Source organism: Lactuca saligna, chromosome 7, assembly GCF_052625555.1.
Source record: "Lactuca saligna cultivar CGN05327 chromosome 7, ASM5262555v1, whole genome shotgun sequence".
In the NCBI taxonomy this organism is placed as follows: Eukaryota; Viridiplantae; Streptophyta; class Magnoliopsida; order Asterales; family Asteraceae; genus Lactuca; species Lactuca saligna.
In genome coordinates, this window is record NC_136423.1 from 120,866,981 (window position 1) to 120,887,774 (window position 20,794).

Here is a 20,794-nt window from a genome sequence, read left to right on the forward strand (position 1 = left end):
TTATATCAATAATTACAGATATTATTGTATGCTTTCGGCCCTGTTAATTAAGACTACACTCCATTTATTACGGGATTTTTCTCAAATCAGAAAGGGTTTTACGCCAATTTAAAACCACTTTTATATCTTTAAGTATGACAAATACTTGTTCATTTTCGGTCCCAACATCTAGGACCACATAACTTTTATAAGGAAAATATTGGATTCTTCTTGGTAACACACAACACATTACAAGGAACGGTTTCCAAACTCTTTATCTAAAAAGCTTATGAACTCACCAACCTTTGTGTTGACACTTTTTCAAACAACTTGTATTCTCAGGAATTCAGTGAAACAGGAAATCAACAGCGTTTTAAGGATGGGACGATGAATCGTCAAACAGTTTATTTTGTCATCATAATGTAATTGATTTGAATCATGTAAACATATACTTTTGGTGTAACTTTTTCAATTATGTTTATGATGGTTGTATTTACTTATAGCACTATTATACTCATTGTTGTGATACTATACATGAAGTCCTCCACCCCCGGACATTTCCGCCATCCTTGGTTTGGGGGTGTGATAGATTGGTATCAGGGCATTGTTTATAGTGAACTAAGTATATTGAACCACATAAGATATACAAACTAAAAATGCATTGGGACTAAGGTCTCTGATTTAAAGTATTCAAAACAACTATACTTTTAGAAATCTATAGTTTCGTATTAAAAGTATACATGCATGAGTACATACTAAGGTCAACATCATTCTAGAACAAAACAAAAGTAATGATTGTCGAATATCACAGGTAAGCTCGGGGATGTATGGTTAGTCTTGGGAGTGGCATTGCCTAATCAACTATGCTGGTCCGAGGAGTGATTAGCACATGCCCAAGAATGGTTGTCATATGGTGACAAGATTAAAAAAAAAAAAAAAAAAAACCCTTACCAACACTACCACAATGAGAACATTAGAACAGAACATGACTTTAAAATACTATGGAAGGATTTTGTGTTACTATAAGTGCTTACATGAGAACTAAACAGGTCTCTATCATGTAGGTCAATAGTTATTAAGTGGATACACTAAGGTTATATGAAATTTAGGCGTTATAGACTCAGAATATGTGACCGTTGCTTTACTTCCTGTTCTCGTTGGATTGTGGATTTGGAGTTATAGTCACCTATTCGAAGGACTATCCTGCCTTGATTTCATATAATTGGTATACTCAACACAAGTATTGACATAACTGATACAGATCATCTAATAATTATCTAGATAGTTCGTCCAATAATTATCTTCTTACCCCTATTCTCGCACGTACAACATAGCAAGACCCTACGTACCAGACGACCCCTACTCTCCCAACCCGAACCCGAGAAATGGTGGATGGTTATGAGGAGATTAAGAAGCGGAACCGGAGGTAATCAACCCTCCATGCATAGCAAGGGTTCCCACGAACCGTTTCGACTACATCAAACCTGTGCCCCGTTGGGCAACCGTGATCGAGGGTTGAAGTCGACAGCAATGACAACAACCACCATGTAGAGAACAACGAGGGTTCTATGACCTCAACCATGGGGGACCGACTGACAGATCCCTCTCGGCAAAGACCCGGCGGATCGCAAACATCGGGGATTAACACAGGGAGACTACAAACCAAGTTCGAAAATTGAGCACTACTACAGACCCCACTGTCGCACGTACCCGAGACTCGGGAAGAGACCACTATTTCAGCGACAAACTCTACTTTTAGGACATTATCGCCACTCGGACAGAGGCAAGAGGATAACAGGGTAGACACACGACATTCAAAGAAAGCATGATTGCAGCCAACCGTCGATTGGCAAGGTTGCATGCTGCATCGACTTTGTCTCAGGCATTGCAAGGGACGGATCGTCGTGAGTAAGTTCATACCACTCACAAGACCTTGTAAATTAAGTTCACGAATATGCGTTGGTACTACTATATTCTAGGTGAAAGCACGACACTATGATTTAAGCGGTTATACTAATCAAGAGGCTTAGTTGCTATCCAAAACTTTTCCTTACAATAATTTGGCATAGGTCTACATCTAGGTCAATACTTTCTCTGAAACCAAAATTTCAAGAATCATATTAACAAAATGGGTTTACGGCAGATCCATCAGACTCAAAGGTCTATTAAGTCTTAATCATACCACTAAGCGTACATCGAATGGTCGTAAGAAAGGCCTAGCTTGGGTCAAATTACAAGATTTCACTTGGATACAGAACTACTAAAATACATGAGTTACCATATAAAGACTTTCGTTATGAAATGTTTTCAGAAAACCATAAAATAACCGAAAGACGTTACAAAATGAACTAAGATAAACTTAGTTAAAAAACTCACGACGTATAGTCATCCTAAAAACTTACTTCCGTCTCACCTTTAAACACCTTGGTTAAGAGATGCTTTCTTCGTAGACCTATAGAGTGCGATCATACCAGCACTAAGGCACCGGATCCCATCAAAACTCCTCAGCTAAGTGTGTTTGGGCAAACGTGATCCTAAGATGAGTAAAGCTTAATGCCTGTACGTAATTTACTTCTACCCACTACCATAACTCCGTCTCAAGAACGTTAGCGAAGACACCAAGAATAGTACAACAATATGCAAAAATTATATATGTGAATATAAATCGTAAAAGTGCACTTGAGATAATTACCCCCACTTAGGAAGTTGTCTTCATTGTGAAACAGAGATATGTGTTCACCAAGAGGCAACCAACCAACTAGCAAGGCGCCAACCCTACAAATAGATTCTGCTACTTTTCAAGCTGCAGTCACGGCAGCCGTGGCAACCGTCATGGCGCAACTCAATTCTAACTACGCTGGCAGGCACAGAGTCGATGTCAGAAATACTAGCTATAATAACAATCAAGAACACCAGCGGACGTCTACCAACGAAAATGCCTCGGGCCCCAAACCTACGACAAGAAGCGAAAGTTTTGGAACAAAAAGGAGCGCAACCAATCTCAAAGATTCGCTAAAAGACAACAACCCATGCCCCCCCTACAATTACGACAGCAGTCACAACACATGCCTCGACATCACACATGACATCTATCACCAAAGCATCAGACAGACAATATATGGGAGCACTCCCAAAGGGTAAAAAGTGTGGCTTCCATCACAATGGAGTTTTTTGGGTGATGCACTGTAAAAACTATGACAAGAATGGACATACTTCCCGCTTCTGCGGAAACCAAACCCAGCACCTGTTGGGTTTTGAGCATTCTAACACTTCCTAAGTGTACATGCAACCCTAATAACCTTGAATCTATGTTTTCTCTATATACATGCAAATTTCTTTTTCAAGGTTATTTCCTAACTAGCATGGCATGGGGATTACATAAAACATAAAGAAATAGTAGAAATACATACCTTGTTGTCGCTTGGATTCCTTCAAGACTTTGTGAGCCTAGCACCCTAAATGTTGTGCCTCAAATGCTTCACACAACACTACAACCTTGGAATAACTAGAGAGAATATTTCTACACTCCAAAGTCGGCTATGCCCTCACAAGAATACTCTAGTGCCAATTTTGCATGCTATAGGGTTTCTTTTATAGTGTGTCATAATTAGGAGTTACAAATGTAAACCCTAATTGTCATGACTCTTCATTTCTCATGACCCATGGGTTTGTAACTCCCATGGACTATCCATGGAGCTCCATATGGTTATAACCAAACCCATAAACCATGGATCATTAATCCACCATAAAAGAATTGATGATTGTCATAATCAACCCTATATATTTAATTAGTCTCACTTTGATCACCAAATTAATTCTAGATTAATACTTGATCAAATACTAATTAAATAATACTATTATTAATATATTAGAACTTATAATATATTAATAATCATAAGTGCCTTATTCTCTCATTTAGTCTATCCAAGTATTGCAATGCCATGCAACCCAAATGGACCATGCCGGGTCAGGTCAAGTTCATACCAAATAAAGTTATGGACTTAGACACTATATCCAATAGTCTCCCACTTGGATAAGTCTAATAACTATATTTGCAAATACGACTTCAAAATCCGACTAGCAATCGTAGCTCTTTCAAAGTCTCTCGAAACTGAGATGATGATGATACGCCATTTAAGATAAGTGATCATATAATCCTCTGTTCTCATGATATCAGCCGGACAAACACATGGAACATGGTCTTACTTATTGTCTAGCATTTGTTTCTCGATCTCCGATTTGTTTCGACATAGAACTAAATTGAACACATCAATTAGGTTCTGACCGGGCAAGATACATAGGTCAAAACCAAATCATCGAGGGGCCCAGATATCGCTTCTATTTCTAGAAGGAACAGATAAACTTCGACTGATATGCTTGTACTAACTACTTTTTGAATTATTCACAAAGGCACGTTTTATAACATCGAGTTACCAATGCGTTTTCGTACAATCAATGAATATCCAACTCATAGTCAACAACTCATATCTCTAGGTTTGAAGATTTATATGATATTACCGTCTCACAATCACTCGAGATAAATTCCATGAAGTGATGCAAGTGAGCGTGGGTTGAATCCAATACTCAGCACTTATGAGTACTCATGAATGTTGTAGCAACCATTGCATTGTCTAAAGCACTTTAGACAAATCATACAAGCCAAATTCATGACAGTCTTGATTCATATCTACTTCCAACATATGACTGACTGTGGATGGTTTGAATAATATGATATATTCCATAACATATTTATTCTGGAAGTCAAAACATGCAAAGTGAAACACAATAATAATACTTAATCCTATATGGCCCCAACACTTGGGTGTAAATAAAACAACTTTTATCTAAGCACCATATTGATTACTCATTATTTATGTTTCGATTAATCAACTTTATGCTTGAATTAAAACATTAGTTGTCCCATGCTCCAAGCACGTACACTATGTTTTTCCAAACAATAATTATGCCATACTCCAAGTATGCATACTATGTTTACATATGGTCCTCTCTTTGTGAAATAGATCAATTGTCAATATTCCAATGATGCTCATTTCACAATTCCAATCCTTGTTGTAAATGCAAGAATACCAAACTCTTGCCATTTACTGTAATCTGTTAGATTCTAAACTTATATGCAATGATCCCCTTGTAACGACTATGCACAGAAGTCACAAAGACTTGGCAACATACATTACAAAGTATTCCAATGGGAAACAATTTCATGGAAATGAAGTCTAAAATTCAAAGTGCATTCCTTTGAACATCCTTCTTAGCATTAAGTTCTTTAATCTTACACAGATTCAAAGAATAACTTCCACATATGGAAACAATTCCATATTACCATTTTGACTATCACTTCTGAACAAGAGTTGCCTCTTTACAAAATATGTCAATATGGTCCTTACTCTATACTTCTAATTGTCCATGAGCAACCAATCTTTGGTAAACCTCAGGTTGTCCTTGACAATTTTGCTTAATCACTTTAGTCATTTCCAGTTCTATTCCTTTTTCTATCTTAATGCCCTAGGCATTTGGAAAATTTAGAATGGATGAATATTATAGCACATATAATCAAACCTATACCCAAAGCATATGGGACATGATTTATGCTATAAAATTTTTATTTGCCATGTTCTCAAAATTCGAACTATGAAGAGGGATGCCGTAATCATAATCGAATTTTGAGAACGCAACATATATAGAATTTCCTTATGTTGAACCATTCCAGCATAAGATTCATATATATTCTTGACTAAAGTAGATTAAATTCTCAATCTAAGCTTGTAGAATTGGAGTGAAGTATAGAATCATCTCCCTTAATTATAGCAAAACAACTTTCAAAGCAACTTGAAACTTTTGTTTTCTATAAATAACATTGCTAACTTGCAATTAACATAATCATCATGCTCCCACTAGCATAATGATTACCAGCATAACACTTTATGCTCCCACTAGCTTTGACATGTACTCAGAAATCAACTGGACTTCTAGAAATCAATACTTTATTGACTTTCTTACCAAAGTTCATATTTCTGTTACTAGATTGCTTTGATAAGAATTTATCAAAAACATACACCTTTCCTTAGATAGCTCACATGTTTGTCTAGACCTTTTGCAATTCTCACTAGTTAGTGTGCCGGTTAACCACGCACGCTCCACTAACGATATGAGAATGCAAATATCACAACCGCTATCTACTTAAAATCTTCTTAGTGGAAGCGTTTCCTTACCATCATTTTCATGAATCGAAGAGAAACCTTTTGTCAAAACCATAATCACATGACTAGGTTAGTGACACTTCCAAATTCATATGGACTGAACTTGTGCAATCTTAATTTCTTGCCACCTGGTAGCACAATGCCCGCCATTGCTTCCGGGTTGTTATGCAAACAATTGAGAACTCATAGAACTCACAAGCATAATCAACTTTCAACTGAAATAGACATAGAAATAAGAACACGATAGGTTACAAACCTCAAGTCATGGGCTAGTGATTAACAAAACTCTTGATTAGTTCTTGAAACTATTTGAGAATCTTTTAGACTCCCACTGTCCTCTTGACATATAAGACTTATCTTTGTCAAGAACCATTCCTTGACAATACAAATATTCAAGAGCTAGTGCGGATTCTTATCAAGTTAAACACTTCCCATAATTGGACTTAGTTGGTCTTTGCTTTATCCAAAACATCACAACTAACCAACCTCAAATGTACAAGAGTATGACACATCTTAATCTACATTTGATAAGTGTTATAAACTTCCTAAAGATTATGTCACTCAATGGCTCAATCTTGGAGTATGACTCTATGATTTGATGTATGATTTATCTTTTGATTTAACCATTTCAACAACTCATGATTCCTCTCCTTAGCCAAACAAATGAACTAAGGTGTCTTTAGAGGATCAATTGTGATATGGTTTCATATTCACTAAGATAATCATAAAACAAAATACACAAGTACTCTCCCATCTCTTTAGATTGGAGAAACTTTTATCTTTCTGCCTTATTTGATTCTTCCTATTCATTCTGCCATACATTGAAACTTTTCCAATGTTTCAGAATTACACTTAAACTCGTAAGCATAACCATATTTACTAAACTTTAGTAAATCATAATGAATAATCTTATCTACCTTTGTGGTGGACCTAACTAGTGCACAACTTAATGTACCCGATCCGTTAGTCCTTCGCTTGAATCACATGCGAATGTGAACAAGGAATTAGTCTTAATTTACCAAAGATGAGAATTCTCATTCATCACACAATACAACTTGCATGATTCCAATTTTCTATCCAACTGAAACTTGGGTGATGAGAATCTTTCCTTATTTGGTAAATTATGATACTACCACTAATGAAAGAATCAAATCCATTTACCCATTTTGCTTATCAATGGAAAGATATAAGCAACAACCTTTTTCACAAATGCCATTGTAAGGATACTTAAAATAAATAAAATCATAACCATTTTCTTTTATTTTAAAACTTTGCGGAAAACTTATCCTTACAATCCATATGGAAAACTTTTTGTTATCCTTTCCTAAGCAATGAATCTAACTCTTAAGTAACAACTCAAAATTCTGATCACCGAACAATGCAATCGAAATCCATCTTCACGATCGGAATCAGCATATACTTCCTTTAAGTTTCTTCACTCTTCTTTGATTCTTAAACATCAATATGTGACCCAGTCACAACATGCAATAATAATCTCAGAATAGAAACTTAATAAAGTTAGATAATGGACTTTACCCAAAGCAGAGTCAAACATTTGACTTTACTATCCTTATGGACTTTTAGGTAAATTTGGCAGCTTCGCAACCAATGCCCTTCCTTTAGAAACATATGGACTCTTTGGAAACGGTACACGGGAGTATCACAAACTTAGCCTTTCTCTTTACCATTTGGTCAACCGAGTTGACTATGGCCAATCCCTTTCAATTGGGAAGAGAAAGTTTTTCTGGACTTCCAATGTTACCATTGTAAATGTCCATGAAAGTTTGGGAAGTTGATATTCCACTCAAATTTTGCTTTACCAATGCTCCAAATCATTGCTGATTCAGCATCATCAAGCAAATAGGTAAGATCATTAGGGGTCATGTCGTGATCTGTCATCAGGGAGTGACCAAGTCAACAGCCAGCTACCTTGAGACTTCGACACCCGACTCTCCCGGCTTGTCAATATGTGACTTAATCTCCAAGACCTAAGCACATATAGACTTTGTTTGCCAATACGGATTGAGTGACTTACAACTTATCATGTATTGAAACTTGTGGGATAGGGAGATTTATTGGAGTAGGTGAAGGAAGTGAAGTATGATTTTCAGTCCCACTAATGCACAACAAAGGGATTGATCTTTCACCTTGATTGCCATGCGGGATATCATCTTCATTAGGAAGCTTCTTCCTAAGATTTGGGAAGACCATAGCTGTCTAAACTAGACATCTATAATGGGAGAAATTCAAGTTAGTTGATTTAAAGTCCTTAACATAACACCCAATATGAAATATTAAGGCTAGGACCCAATAACCTATTTATAACTGGAAGAGGGATGCCGTAATCCAAATTATAAAATAGTTAAAAGTAGGTAAATGACGATTTACCAATTTCCACCATGAAAAACGTAATATAATTAAGTTTTAATTGGATTTGAAACTCCTAGATCTTTTGAGATACATTGAACTTTCAATGGCATGTTTGAATCTCGATTGTGCCCTATCAAGTTTGCGACGGGGATGCTAAGGATCACAAACAAGGTGTGAATAACCATACAAATTGACTTGGTACCCTCAACAATATTACCTAATCGATGTGCCGGTTAACCACGCACGCTCCACCGATCTATAATAAAGTCAAGTTACCCTTTGCCACTCTTACTAGTCCATGTTAGTGTGCCGGTTAACCACACACGCTCCACTAACGACTTGGTAAGGTACAAAGTGTAATTTTATGGGCTAGCACCAATTTCACATTTTCCTAAAGTAACTAAGATTGGGAATTTATAATGTATAGTTACTTTATAATTCATTATACTTTTAATGAGTATTTAAAGTCGCATCCTACCCGTTCGGCTAACGACCCTCCACCGATCAAGGAAGCGGTGGGTGAGAATGGACACCCATTAAGTCACCATTTTATAGCCAACAACCTTATACCCCTTTTATAGACCAGCTTCGTGAATGAGGCCTACTAATGGTAAGATTGACATATTCGTATACATATCTATATAATTAAAATTATAATAATAGTATAAGGGTGTATTTTAAACATTTCAAAATACTTGGTGGTTTAATCTATTAATTAAATTATACTCTTAATTTAATTAAACTTAAACCATGTCTTTATGGAATTATTAACTCTTTTAATTAAACACTTTAATTAATTTAATGAAGTCCATAAAGTTTGAATTTTTTTTTTTTTTAACCTTTAAAAAAAAGTTTGGAATTAAAGTGTAAGACTTTACAAATTCCAAAACTTGAGGGCAAGAATTGAAACTATTCCAAGTCTCTTCAATTTGTAACTTATGAGTTTTAATGGTTCATAAAAATGAAGACTCTTCATTTTATGAAACCTCTTTAGTTCTTTAAACACAAATTAAATAAGTGACCTTTGGTTATCCATAACTTGAGGACAAGTTATGGACACCATTATTGCCATTAAGATCATGAATTAAACACACATGGAGGTTACACATAATTCCTATGATCTTCTAAAAACTCATAAGAACACAAATTCATGACAAGCAATTTTCAAGAAATCATATAAACATATACAATACTTGAAAATTAATAAAAGTCATGTAAAATGGGTTAACATAATCATTAATATTTTGAAAAAAACAGATTTTACAAGTCCAAAACAGATTGGGATAATGATTTTAATCCATTTCCAGCAACAAAACACGAAAAGACTGCCCAACACGCACCTACTCGTCGAGTGCATTATCCTACTCGACGAGTAGGATGAATTTGTTCATGGACTCAGTGAGTCCTCCCCATGAGCTCGGCGAGTCCAGTCGTGAATGAGCAGATTTTTCGTTTTTTAAGCAGTTTTGCATCAAGTATACAGAAAACAAGCTGGCTCTGATACCACTGTTGGGTTTTGAGCATTCTAACACTTCCTAAGTGTACATGCAACCCTAATAACCTTGAATCTATGTTTTCTCTATATACATGCAAATTTCTTTTTCAAGGTTATTTCCTAACTAGCATGGCATGGGGATTACATAAAACATAAAGAAATAGTAGAAATACATACCTTGTTGTCGCTTGGATTCCTTCAAGACTTTGTGAGCCTAGCACCCCAAATGTTGTGCCTCAAATGCTTCACACAACACTACAACCTTGGAATAACTAGAGAGAATATTTCTACACTCCAAAATCGGCTATGCCCTCACAAGAATACTCTAGTGCCAATTTTGCATGCTATAGGGTTTCTTTTATAGTGTGTCATAATTAGGAGTTACAAATGTAAACCCTAATTGTCATGACTCTTCATTTCTCATGACCCATGGGTTTGTAACTCCCATGGACTATCCATGGAGCTCCATATGGTTATAACCAAACCCATAAACCATGGATCATTAATCCACCATAAAAGAATTGATGATTGTCATAATCAACCCTATATATTTAATTAGTCTCACTTTGATCACCAAATTAATTCTAGATTAATACTTGATCAAATACTAATTAAATAATACTATTATTAATATATTAGAACTTATAATATATTAATAATCATAAGTGCCTTATTCTCTCATTTAGTCTATCCAAGTATTGCAATGCCATGCAACCCAAATGGACCATGCCGAGTCGGGTCAAGTTCATACCAAATAAAGTTATGGACTTAGACACTATATGCAACAGCACCTCCCTTCAATCACCAGGACCAAGGTAGGCCCAATATGCTACCTATTCGGTGAAACGGGATACTTCAAGAGTGAATGTCCAGCTGAGAAGAATGACGAAGGAGCAGGAGGAGTGTGATGAACACACCAACAGGAGCAGCAAGGGAACCATGTTAGGACTTTTGTAATATTTCCAATGACAAAACCTCTAAGTACCATATGTTTGTAATGAATTTGGTAAGCTTGCAAGAATTCCTTCTTTCCAAAAGTAGTTAAAATACTCTCTCGTTCAAATCAAATCAGGGACACTCATATATGACCTTAGGATCATTATCTGTAAGTTGTGATGACTTTGTGCATACTTCGGGGTTAATTATAAACAAGATACTAAAGATTTAAAGCGAATAATTCCTTCTCGAATTCCTGTTCCAAGTCTAGTGGTGGTATTTGGATAGAACCATTCACTCGATGCTTTCACCAACATCAAATTACATACGACGTTAATATACCGCTCGATCATAGGGAGACCTGTCAGGGAGCATGATATCAAGTATCATTACTAGCTATCGAAACACACCCACTACCAATGCTAGACACTGTGGTACAAATCATATACAGTAATAATGACATTGAACAAAACGGAACACACTGAAAAGAAACACAAGATACTCTATCACTCTAATGAGCACTTCTTACGAATACAGCTTAACACATGATTTATCTAATAAGATACTGTGTCATCATTCAATTTCGATTGGTATAGTCCTCATCTTCCCGGTTTAACAACTACGAAAGGACCCTTCACCTAACCCACCAAATATCGAAACCTTTGTCTCCTATAAACACATCCAGCACGGACCTCCGAGTCATCTCTCGCTGTGAAACCCCAAAACACGCACTAGAGGAGTGTTAAACTTCCCGAAACCTTATCACAAGTATTTCCAGGGGACCTTTCGGGAATGTCACGCATACATCAGACAAGGTTCAAGCACAAAAGCTTGGGACAGATACGATTAGTCTACCACTATTACGTGTATATGTGAGGATAATGTATAATTAAGATTCTATGAACATTGGATGTGTACTTCCGCCCTATTTCCTGTTCCATGTCTGGTTGTGGACTTGGGACAGAGTCACCCATCTAGCTATCTTGTCAACCCTAAGTACATATGACCTATATGCGCAAGTTAATGATAGATGAACCAGGTACGAGTCCTGCCATGAACTTAGGGCCAAGGTTCCGCAGGAGGACGAGTGAATGTCTTACCATCCTAATAAGTCTAGTCGCGTAAACCAAACACACATGCTTCTTAACGAGCTAAGAAATCGAGGAACACTACAGCAGGCCCTAAGCAGCGCTCTGAGGAGAAGTTATTACCTATAACTTAAGACTGCTAAAGATGTACGAGGTCGGCTAGATAACGCATGACCTCGAACTAGGAGCAGTAGAGTTCGCCCTAGAGGTCTAGAGGCACCATCTCTACGACACGAAGCATACAATCTTCACCGATTATAAGAACCTAGAGGGCACGGATGGTAGGACATGTTATCCCATGAACCGGATCTAGACACCGAGGTTAATGGATTCAGAAAATAATGTCACAAACGAAGCACACGAAAACTCGCTACTTCCCTTCATCCAGACTCGGAAAAGATGTGTCCGGACCTTAAAAAAGTGCCATCAATGGGCGAATAGGAAAGCAGACATCGTTACACATGTGGGCAAGTATCGGACTTGTGCCAATGACAAGAGAAAATAAAGGAAGCCTTCGCGTCTCCTACAACAACCAGTGATACCTGAAAGGAAGTGGGAGTGGCTAACCATGGGTCATAACCAAGCTACCCATGGCAATGGATGGTCTCGATACCATTTGGGTAACCATCGATAGAGTGGCCGAATCTGCACACTTCCTACTAATTAAGGAAATCAACAGAATAGGGGAATCGACTACAACGTACATCAAAGAGATTATACGACCACAGGGTCTATTAATATCTGTTATCTCTAACAGAGATAGTAGATTCGTTTCGTCACCCTGGAAACCCTTGCACAGAACTAGGTTAGACTTGACTATGGCTTACCAACAGCAAACCAACGGGCAAAACAAAAGGGCGTATTCAAACCTTAGTTGATATGTAAATAGCTTGGGTGATTAACTTCGGTAAAGCGTGGGAATGCCCACTTACCACTTGGCGAAATCAAAATGAATGAGAGTCTCCACTTTGTAGCGGAGAGCCAAAAGGCAAACATACAATACACTATCATTTCAAAACAATAACTCCTTTAAATCAACTTCACTCAAGTTGCAATAAGAAATTCCAAGGTCGTCATTTAACATCAGACGGATTTGGTCCCCGCCATACCAATTTCTTGTACTATGAAAAGTTTCCCCCATCTTTTCTCCAAATTCTTGAAGTCCCGATCAAAGTGCTAATTTCGGGATGAAATTCGCTCTAACGGGGGGATGACGTGACAATCATCAAATTCCAGTCAAGTCAAAGTCAACTAAAGTCAACAAGTCAAACCGGTCAACTCATCTAACCCTTGTATACTAGGGTTTTCATTATGTTCCTTATTAAAGATCTCGCACTCTTAATGCAAAGTATCACTTAGAATTTTCATGTGTGCGGAAACTCTAAACCCTAATCAGGGCAAGTGATGAAACTACTCGATAAAACATTATTCCTTAACCCTTCGAGGGCATATGACAGTCATAACAAGACTTAACGGGGTTTATGGACCTTGCATTGCGAAGCCGGACACTCACCAAAGTCACACACGAAACCTCTCTCAATCGTTTTCACTTTATGACTCTCTATTTAGAATCTCTCCCAAATCTCTCTAAGTATGTGAAATCTCTCCCAAATCTCTCTTTGTATGAGAAGTCTCTCCAAGAATGTGAAATCTCTCCCAAATCTCTCTTTGTATGAGAAATCTCTCCAAGAATGTTAAATCTCTCTTTGTATGAAAAATCTCTCCAAGAATGTCAAATCTTTCCCAAATCTCTCCTTGAATCAGAAATCTCTACAAGTATGGGAAATCTCTCCCAAAGCTCTCTCAAAAGCTCCTTAAACTTTTTATAATCTTTCGGGCCATCCCGACCCTTAACCGGGTCAAAAACGCCTTGAAACGGGGTAAAAACGAGTAAAACAGCTTTATTGAGCGGAAACTCCTCTTAGGAGCCGAAGCCCCTAGGACCGAAACCTCAGCAGCCGAAACCGAAACCTTGGAACCGAGAGACAACCGAGAACCGATACCATGAGCACCAAAACCCTAAGGACAGGAATCTCCTGAAGACCGAACCTCGCTTTCGGTTCTAACCGCCAGTCGAACCTCACCTTCACCTCCGCCCCCCCCCCCCCCCCCGCCCCCTCGCACTTTTGGTTCCCTCTTCTACTTTCGGCTCCTTCCTTCCCCCCTCTCGATCTCTCATCTACTCTTGGCTCTCTCTTCTATTCTTGGATCTCTCTAATAATTTCGCTTCTAAGCTCCTAGGGAGTTGAACCTCCGCACCATCGGCCCAAATTTCCGAATTTGGCAGTTTTTGCCTGGTTTTCAATATTCTTACCGTTTTGAGCCTGTTTTCGAGATTTTAACGCGGGATTTGCACACAAACTTGTATTTTAACATAATAAACCCCAAAAAATCATATTTTAATTATATTTTGGGGAAAATCTTTGCCTAAGAATAAAATCTAGTAGGTAAGATTTATGGGTGGAATGTTGACTTTGCTTTAGTGTAAAACACAAGCAACCTCCCCATACCTTCATAGTACAACCCCTAGTCACTATTCACCCATACCTAGTCAATCATTTTCCCTTTTCCCACCCTTTTTGTATCCACACACTTGGTTAAGGGTTAGAAAACCCTCCTCTCTCCTCACATTTCTTTCATTTCCTCTCATTCTTCCATCAAGAACAAACTTCATTTTCTCTCATTTCCTCTCTCTAAAATTCGAGATTCAAGGCATATTTCCAAGCTTTTCTTCTACATTTGGTAAGTATCTTCCTCCTACACTTAGATATTCTACTATCTTTCATCCAAATCATAGATTGCTTACAGAAACATCATCATATTTGTGTTAGATCTTCAAATCTTCAAGCACCTCTCAAGTGTTCTTGAGTTGAACACTTCTTTTCTCCATCATACATCTACTGAAATCACTCAAGGTGAGTTAATACCCCTATATTTTCATGTTTTCTTTAGTTTTAAAGGGGGGGGGGGGAATACAAGTTAAAACACCAAGAACATAACTAAACTTTGCTAACAGCTTTCATCAGAAAAGTTGGACTCCATTCACGGACTGTTTTGGACAACTTAAACATTTTAGTTTTCAAAACTGTAATAGGTGAAAATAGTTCAAGCCCTTATCTTTAAAATGACTACTTTCACATTTCCATACGATTTTCCTACAATTTATGGTGATTTTTACAAAAGTGTCTATCATTTCAAACATCAATCCGGATGAGTCTCTGATTATGGACTTGTGCACACAAGTTAGCGGTCACTAAAAATCAAGGGAAAATCTATTAACAAACAAGACTCATTTTTGAAACTCTCAAAATTCACGGAATTTGATTTGGACATTCGATGATTTTTCTACAAATTTTCTAAGAACAGTTATAGAAAATTTTATCAACAGAAAAATACTATCAATTTCATTTCACCTTGTAACCTGTTGAGCAAGGTATATATATATATATATCTTTATGTGATTATGTCTAATTACAATATATGACATTTTGTCTTAGTATATAGATATACATCAGTTAACAAATGGATTTTTGGCTAGATAAAGCATAGAAATAACAATGTGTTAAAATCAAATTACATCCATTACATACAAACGATTGAATAAACTATGTTAAGTATAGTTTGTGTACATCACTACTACTACCCTTGTTTTGATAAACTATAATAGGTATTGTTTATGTTTCTATTAATAAAGCAAACACTTTTTGGAAGTTTTATTCCCACATAAAAAGGTTCTACACTCACGCACACTACACGTAAACTTGTTAACTTAAGTTGTTAGACATTCTCTCCCCGTACGTTCGAGTACGGGATATAAATTCCTGTAAGTTACAACCAAAATCTCTTGTAGGGAGTGCGTGATAATTGTGTATAGATCTATATTCGGGTTAACATCCCACACCTCGCTGCTAGCTACAGCCGGACCGACACGTCTGAGGGTGACAAGAGTCATAGGATCAGGGCGTCTGAAAGACGTTGTGCAGGTTACCTCTAGTCATAGTATGGTTATAGCGGCTCACATCGAGAGTTAACAAAAAATAAAGTTTACGGGGATTTTCATAGATCAAAAGAGGTTTTATGTCGATTTAAAATCACTGTTTATATCAATAATTATAGATATTATTGTATGCTTTCGGCCCTGTTAATTAAGGCTACACTCCGTTTATTACGGGATTTTTCTCAAATCAGAAAGGGTTTTACGCCAATTTAAAACCACTTTTATATCTTTAAGTGTGACAAATACTTGTTCATTTTTGGTCCCAACATTTAGGACCACATAACTTTTATAAGGAAAATATTGGATTCTTCTTGGTAACACACCACACATTACAAAGAACGGTTTCCAAACTCTTTATCTAAAAAGCTTATGAACTCACCAACCTTTGTGTTGACACTTTTTCAAAAAACTTGTATTCTCAGGAATTCAGTGAAACAGGAAATCAACAGCGTTTTGAGGATGGGACGATGAATCGTCAAACAGTTTATTTTGTCATCATAATGTAATTGATTTGAATCATTTAAACATATACTTTTGGTGTAACTTTTTCAATTATATTTATGATGGTTGTATTTACTTTGAGCACTATTATACTCGTTGTTGTGATACTATACATGAAGTCCGCCACCCACGGACATTTCCATCATCCTTGGTTTGGGGGTGTGACAACTGCACCGTAACAACCGCAAGGAAACAACAACAACATAAATAGCAACAACAACAACAACAACAACAACAACAATTGGAACAAGAGGAAGGGCAAGTCTTCACAAGAATCCTCAAAGAAGCAACAACTAGTTGCAGTCAATGCAGCTACTGTACCAACTACTGTTGCCCCTAATAACGCAACACCAACTAATCCCTATGCTGGTAACCTCCCTAAATGAAACAATTGCAATTTTCACCACAACGAAAATTGCCAAGAAATGCAGTGCCGTAACTGCAACAGGAAAGGGAATACTGCCCGATTTTGTAGAACACCACCTAAACCCCTTAACCAAGTACCTGCCACTGGAGTAGGCCGAGCATGCTACCAATACGGTGATGTGGGGCGTTTCAAGAGAGATTGTCCAAAATCTGGAAATGCCAGTAGGATTGGGAGGATTTTAGCATTGGGTCACGAAGACGCAATGGCAGATCCTACAGTGGTCATAAGTACTTTCCTTCTCAACAACACTTATGCATGCATTTTATTTGATTGTAGTGCTGAGAGGAGCTTCGTGAGCCATAATTTTAAACATCTACTTAATCAAAAACCCCAAACACTAAATGAAACATTCACAATCGAAATGGCTAACGGGAAATCTGAATCCACCAACGATATATATATATATATATATATATATATATATATATATATATATATATATATATATATATATATATATAGGATGTACTCTTACCTTGAATGACTTGTCTTTCCCAATAGACCTTATGTCTGTCTCTATCAAAAGTTTTGATGTCATAATAGGTATGGAATGGTTGTGCCCTAATCATGCCAACGTCCTATGCTATGAAAGAGCTATTTGATTGAACTTGCAAACTAATGAAATTCTTATTATTTACGGAGACAAACCCGGAACAAACCTTCAGATCATATCTTGCATCAAAGCACAAAAATACTTTTGCAAGGAGTACTGTGCATTTTAGCGCACATGGTAGACAAAAAACAAGAGGTGAAAGAAATCGGAATCATTCTTGAGGTCTGTAACTTTCCCGATATATTTCCCGATGACCTTCCAGGAGTGCCTCCTGAACGACAAGTTGAATTCAGAATTGAATTAATCTCTGGAGCTACTCTTGTAGTCAAATCCCCCTATCGTCTTGCGCCTTCTAAAATGCAAGAATAATCCAACCAGCTTAACAAACTCCTAAGCAAAGGTTTCATAAGACTAAGCTTCTCACCTTAGGGAGCACCGGTTTTGTTCGTAAAGAAGAAGGATGGGTCATTAAGCATGTGCATAGACTACCGAGAACAGAATAAACTTACCATCAAGAATCGATATCTCTGCCTCGCATCGATGATTTGTTCAACCAACTTCAAGGTGCGAACTACTTCTCGAAGATAGACTTAAGATCCGGGTATCAGTAGTTACGGATTTTGAAGGAAGACATTCCTAAAACCGCGTTTAGAACTCGTTATGGTCATTATGAGTTTATACTGATGCTATTCAGATTGACAAATGCACCTATTGTGTTCATGGACCTAAAGAACAGAGTGTGTCGTCCATTCTTCGACAAATTCGTCATAGTCTTCATTGACGACATCCTTATCTACTCAAAAAGCAAAGAGGAACATGGCCAACATCTTCGTCAAGTATTACAAACTCTTAGATCAGAGAAGCTCTATGCGAAGTTTTCAAAGTGTGAATTTTGGATCCGGAAGGTCGATTTCGTAGGTCACGTGGTCAGTTCAGAAGGAATACATGTCAACCCTTCCAAAATAAAGGCAATTGAAAACTGGTCAGCACCCAAAACACCTATAGAAATCCGTCAATTTTTAGGTCTTGATGGCCATTATAGCAGATTCATTCATAATTTCTCTCAAAGAGCTAAGCCTCTTACCACCCTGACCCAAGAAGGTTTAACTTTTAGCTTGGGAAAAAGCAAGAAACAATGTTCCAAACGCTGAAGCAAGCCTTGTGTAGTGCACTAATTCTGTCTCTTCCTGAAGGGTCAGAGGATTTCGTAGTGTACTGTCATGCTTCTAATCAAGGGCTTAGATGTGTTCTTATGCAAAGAGGAAAGGTTATATCCTATGCCTCAAGACAGCTAAAGACACATGAAGTCAACTATAGAACACAAGAACTTGAACTAGGAGCAGTGGTATTTGGTCTGAAGATCTGGAGACACTACTTATATGGCACAAAATGCACAATATTCACGGACCATAAAAGTCTCCCGCATACTTTCGATCAAAAAGAGTTGAACATGAGGCAACGACGATGGGTGGAGCTGCTGAACGATTACGAATTTGAAATTCTTTATCACCCTGGTAAAGAAAACGTAGTAGCTGGCGCCCTTAGCAGAAAAGAATACTAGGGACGCTGAGTAAAATCGTTGACCATGACAATCCATTCATATCTGTCCATGCAGATCAAAGAAACTCAACTTGAAGCCTTGAAACTCAAAAATGTGGTAGGTGAAACCCTAAGAGGAATGGATAAGAACTTCGAAGTCAAGGATGATGGAGTCTATTATTTCATGAACCGGATCTGGACAACAAAGTTTGGTGGTTACAAAGAAAGGATTATGAATGAAGCACACAAAACCCGATACGCCATTCATCCAGGTTCAGACTAGATGTATGTAGACCTCAAGAAACTATACTCGTGGCCTAACATGAAGGCTAAAATTGCTACCTTTGTCGGCAAGTGCCTTACTTGTGCCAAAGTCAAGGTAGAATATCAGAAACTTTCAGGTTCATTGCAACAACCTGAAATCCCTCAATGGAAGTGGGAGCGGATTATAATGGACTTCATAACTAAGTTACCCAAGACATCAGTTGGTTATGATATTATTTGGGTAATCGTCGATAGATTAACCAAATCCGCACACTTCTTGCGAATAAAAGAAACCGACAAGATGGAGAAGCTAACAAGAACTTACCTCAAGGATATTGTTAGACTGCATGGTGTGCTAATATCTATTATTTCTGACCGAGATGGTAGATTCACTTCTCGTTTTTGGTAGTCTTTACAAAACTCTCTGGGAACCAGGCTAGACATGAGTACAACCTACCATCCACAAATTGACGAACAAAGTTAGAGGACGATTAAAACATTAGAAGACATGCTACGAGCTTGCGTTATAGACTTTGGAAAGGCATGGGATACTCATTTACCCCTTTTTGAATTCTCTTATAACAATAGTTATCACACTAGCATAAATGTTGCTCCATTCGAAGCCCTCTATGGCCGCAAGTGCAGATCCCCTCTGTGTTGGGCTAAAGTGAGTGACACACAGCTAGCTAGAGGTCAAACTCCTGATAGTGCTCTCACTGGTTCAAAAATTATTCGAGAAACTACCGAGAGGATCGTACAAATTTGGGAGCGACTTAAAGCTTCCAGAGATAAACAGAAAAGCTATTCTAACAAAAGGAGAAAACCCTTGGAATTCCAGGTTGGTGACCGCGTCTTGTTAAAGGTCTCACCCTGGAAGGGCATGATACGCTTTGGAAAGCGTGACAAACTGAATCCAAGGTAGATAGGACCATTCAAGAGTCCTGCAAGAATCGGTCCTATAGCTTATAAACTTCGACTACCCCAAGAACTAAGTAACATTCATCCTACCTTCCATGTTTCGAACTTGAAAACGTGTCTATCTGACAATACTCTTGTGATTCTACTCGAGGAAATCGAGTTAAACGAGAACCTCAATTTTGTGGAAGAACCCGTAGAGATTATAGATAGGGAAGTTAAGAAAACCAAACAAAGTCGCATCCTAATAGTGAAGGTTCACTGGTAAGCAAAACGGGGACCTAAATTCACTTGGGAACGGAAGGATCAAACGCAACAGAAATATCCACATTTTTTCCCTAGTCTATCTGTAATGCTAATTTTGGGAGTCATAATACTCTCTAACGGGGGATACTGTAACAAACCCTTATTCCTAACCTATGTAATAGTATAGGTCAATTTGTAGTTCTTTTTAAAACAATAAAGAGAAATTTTAGCATACTATGTATATTTAAAAAATTAACACTCAAAAA